We start from the raw sequence: 5062 nt of genomic DNA on the forward strand, positions 1-5062 counted from the left end.
CTTTCTTTCTTTCTTTCTTTCTTTCTTTCTTTCTTTCTTTCTTTCTTTCTTTCTTTCTTTCTTTCTTTCTTTTCTCTTTCTTTCTTTCTTTCTTTCTTTCTTTCTTTCTTTTTCTTTCTTTCTTCTTTTTTCTTTTTTCTTTCTCTCTCTGTCTTTCTCTCTTTCTTTCCTTTCTTTCTTGACAGAGTCTCACTCTGTTGCCCAGGCTGGAGTTCAGTGGCACGATCCTAGCTCACTGCAACCTCTGCCTCCTGGGTTCAAGTGATTCTCCTGCCTCAGCCTCCTGAGTAGCTTGGATTACAAGCATGTGCCACCATGCCAGGCTAATTTTTGTATTTTTAGTAGAGACGGGGTTTTACCATGTTGGCCAGGCTGGTCATGGACTCCTAACCTCAGATAATCCACCCACCTCGGCCTCCCCCAAAATCCTTTATTTCTTAAAAGAGGATCAGATCAGAGTAATGACAAGCAATCATATTAATTTTGAGGGAGAGATTAGGTTTTATTACAATAACCTGGTAGTTGTGCTTGCTGCCATACTTGCCATAATCCTTAGCCCCCTGCACAGGACACTGGGTGACCTGAAAGTGGAGTCTACACCTTGGTTCCGACTACATCGTAGATTCTTAGCCCAGCACCTGGCCAAGCAGAGGTGCCAAGTACAGCTGAATGAAGGCACTTGGGTTGCAAGATATGACAAGAATACTATGATGTTGGAAATTGGGACTTTCCTAGAACAGCCCAGATACGAGGTCATCATAAATATGTGTCTTGATAACCTACCAGGTCCTTTAATTCCGACTGCCTTCCCACTGCAACCCCCAGCCTGGACCTACCTGGTCCCAGGTATTTCCTAGATTCACGCTCTTGCTTTGCCTTCTCTGCTTACGTTGGCTTCCTTCATTGGCCTACTCTGTGTTACTTCACTCTAGGTCTTGGGGGTCACCTCTGATCTCCCTTGGATCTCCCTTCTCTGGATCTCCCTTCTCTGGGCACCCATTGGATTTCCCTTTTCTGGCTCACCTGCTGTCATGTTGTTTCTGGTTCTGCACTTGACTTGGATTGTAGCATTATCCCAACTCCAGTTAGAAGACGCCCCCAGCATGCTGACCCTGGGAGCCCTCACTAACCAAAGTTACCCGCTCACCTCACCTCTTCTGGCATCCCCTCTTGGCATGGGAGTTCAGATATCTACAGATGTGTAAGTAAGAAAAGTGGTTTCATGCTCTCTTACTAGAAAATAATTCCCAATTTCTGAAAAATTAGTAGAAAATTGTGGGTTTATTTGCCTTGCTTCTTGGAATAAGAAAACTTGATGACATAAAATAGAAACTGCAATATTCTGATACCAATAACAAAGAGTAATTTAATTACTGCGGCCAGATATATCCTTCTTTTATGTTCATGACGCTGTCATTTAAAAACATGGATCTTAAGATAAAACCTACTCTGCTATCTAAGGATTTCTAGAATAAGAAAGTTTTTTGCTTGTTTGTAAAAATTCCTTTTAACACAAATTGAACTTTAGAAATCAACTACTCAAATTGTTGCTTTTCATAAATGAGGCAGCCAGAACCCAGAGAAATGGTGTGTCTTGCCCAATGTCACCAATCCTTGCCCTGGCCTTGAGAGAGTGCACAGGGTCTTATTCCACTTAGTATCTCCAGATTCCATGTCCATGATTTTTATTTTTTTATTTTTTTTATTTTTTATTTTTTTTTGAGGCGGAGTCTCGCTCTGTCTCCTGGACTGGAGTGCAGTGGCCAGATCTCAGCTCACTGCAAGCTCCGCCTCCCAGGTTCCCGCCATTCTCCTGCCTCAGCCTCCCGAGTAGCTGGGACTACAGGCGCCTGCCACCTTGCCCGGCTAGTTTTGTATTTTTTTAGTAGAGACGGGGTTTCACCATGTTAGGCAGGATGGTCTCGATCTCCTGACCTCGTGATCCGCCCGTCTCGGCCTCCCAAAGTGCTGGGATTACAGGCTTGAGCCACCGCGCCCGGCCCATGCTTTTTAAATAGTAGGAGCTCAATAAATCTAAACAGAACTGAACTATATCGAGCAATTTGATAATGTCTTGAGATTTTCTTACTACTGGTTGTAGGTTCAACTTTGTTTCTGGTAAATCATGTTAAGACAAAATTTCTTGAGCAGAGTAACTTGAAACAGATAAGTCTCTTTTTCTGACACTGAGCAGGGAAGAATTATGCTGACCATTCTGATTAGTTTTCTGTATCCTCTGTGAGAAGCAGCACTCTAAAATCATCTGATTTGGGCTCAGAGCAGCCCAGATTGTAATATTATTTACCAGTTAATTGGAGGCAGGAAGCCAGCTCTGCTGCCCCCCCCACACAGCAGCAGAGACTTGAGAAGACCTTCATCCACTGCAGGAATGGCTGAACCCAGACGGTCTCTGAGGCTGCCTTTCCTCTTGGTCAGCTCCAGGTATGAGATTTATACATGTTGGAGAGGTTCACGTTGCTGTTAGAAGGTAGGTCTTTCAGAATATTAGATTTTGTGGAACTAAATTTTAGCAACAGGATTTTACTTATAAAACAATAACTATGTGAATGCATAAAGCTTGGCATGGCTATAAATCAGTAGCGTTTTATTCATGAAACAATTTATTTAACAGTAAGATGGCCTAAAATATAAGCTTTTCAGAGAAAGGAGCATGCCTGGTGATTTATGATGCACAGAAAGACCTGATCTTCTGGAAAAGGAACAGAAATAAGTTATGTGAGTACAACATGAAATGCAGAATTGCAGAATTCTAAAACTGCTCTTCTCCACTTTTGCTGCAGTAACTGAAAAAATCATGGTATTAATATTTATCTTTCACAATTTTTTGACAAATAAAAATTGTATATATTTAATACGTACAATCTGATGCTTTGATATATATATATAATGAAATGATTATCATAATTAAGCTAATTAACATATCTATCGCCTTATATAGTTACTTGGGGTGTGTGTGTGTGTGTGTTGAGAACATTTAAGATCTACTCCCTCAGCAAATTTTAAGTATTACTGTATAGTTACCATAACTATACAGTAATTAGTATTATTGTTAAGTATAGTTACCGTACTGTGTATTTGATCTCCAAAACTTATTCGTCTTACAGTCGAAAGTTTGTGCCCTTTGGCTATATCCCCCAATTTCCCATTCCTCAGTCCCTCGCAACCTCCCTTCTACTCTCTCTTTCTTTGAGTTAGATGTCTTTAGATTCCATGTATCAGTGACAATATGCAGTATTTGTCTTTCTGGTCTTATTTAATTTAGCATAATGTCCTTTATGTTCATCCATGCTGCCACAAATAGCTGGATTTCCTTCTTCTATAAGACTGAATAACATTATGTATATATCTCATCAATGGTATAGCATGTGTCAGTACCTCATTACTTTTTAAATGCTGAAGAATATTTCATTGTACAGATATGCTACCTTTGTTTATTTGTTCATCAGTAGGTAGATATTTGGATTGATTCTGGGGTTTTTTGGCAATCATGAATAATACTTCTTTGAACATCTATGTAAAGGTTTTGACATATACATTAGCTTTTCTTTCTCTTGGGTATTTCTAGGGATAGCGTTGCCAGCACCAGCCCACCCAGATGCATCTCATAAGGTTTCCATATTTTATGTCTTTGCCAATCTTGAAGTCACGCTTTCTCGTGTGAAAAGAAAAGGTGCCACTTTCTCTCCTCCTTTACACTTTCACACTCTTCCTATAAAATTAAAAGCCAAGTTAAAACTCAAATATGTCTATTTTTTAAATCATGGCAATCAGCAAGTGATCCCATGGAATTTCAACTTTTTAAATTAAATGAAAAGGTAATCTTTTAATTGAAAGCAAAGCCAAGTGGTTGCTGAATATCTATCCTGTGGTGGAATGATTGAGGATGTGTCAGTGATAGTCTGCTCTGGCTGCCCACAGTTCTGTCTGGCGATCAGAGCTGGCCTTCACTCTTTCTTTCCCGGCTATCTTATTCTTAATGTCTGAAGGGTTTCCAGAGATACTTTGATCTGTTTTTTTGGACATACTTTTTTTTGGACAGAAACATTTCACATTTGAGCTTTTTTTATAAAGAAAGTTAATATATGGTTTCCTAGCTAGTAAGCAAATAAATAATGTTATGTTGATTTGTACTTATTTGGGCCATTTAAAAATTGTGATAAAAGATAATAACACTAAATTTACCATAATAACGACTTGAAGTATACAACTCAGTGATAGTAGATCTATTCACATTATTCATTTCCAGAAATTTGTTATCGTACCAAGCCAAAACTTGTTGTCCATTAAACAATAACTCTGCAATCCCCCTAACACTCATCCCATAGGAATCTCTACTAACTCTCTGTTTCTGACTTTGCCTATTCTAAGTTCCTCATACATGTGGAATCACACAATATTTGTACATTTCTGCCTGGCTTATTACATTTAGCATAATGTTGTTAAAGTTCATCCATGTAGTAGAACTCATTTTTTTTTAAAGGATGAGTGGTATCCCATTGTATGTGTGATGTTTACTTGTAGAATAAGTAATTTATATATTTTCTCCATGAACAACTAACTGAAAGGCAAAGTAAATTACTGATAAAAGAGACTAGAATTGGCTACAAATGGAATCCTGAAGATGTTATTTACTCCCTAATTTAACCAATTTTCTAAGTAAAACAATGAAAAGATGAGTAGGATTGCTGCTTTTGGTTTTCACATGCTAATCATATAGACAATATGCCCATAGACAGCACAGTAAAACAGTGAGAACAAATTCCTAACTGTCTGTTAAGAAATGCTGGAATAGGGGGCGGAGCAAGATGGCTGAATAGGAACAGCTCCAGTCTCCAACTCCCAGCGCGAGCGACACAGAAGACCGGTGATTTCTGCATTTTCAACTGAGGTACTGGGGTCATCTCACTAGGGAGTGCCGGACAATCGGTGCTGGTCAGCTGCTGCAGCCTGACCAGCGAGAGCTGAAGCAGGGCGAGGCATCGCCTCACCTGGAAGCGCAAGGGGGAAGGGGATCCGTTTTCCTAGCCAGGGGAACTGAGAC

Source organism: Rhinopithecus bieti, unplaced genomic scaffold, assembly GCF_001698545.2.
Source record: "Rhinopithecus bieti isolate Rb0 unplaced genomic scaffold, ASM169854v2 scaffold_11565, whole genome shotgun sequence".
Taxonomy (NCBI): domain Eukaryota; kingdom Metazoa; phylum Chordata; class Mammalia; order Primates; family Cercopithecidae; genus Rhinopithecus; species Rhinopithecus bieti.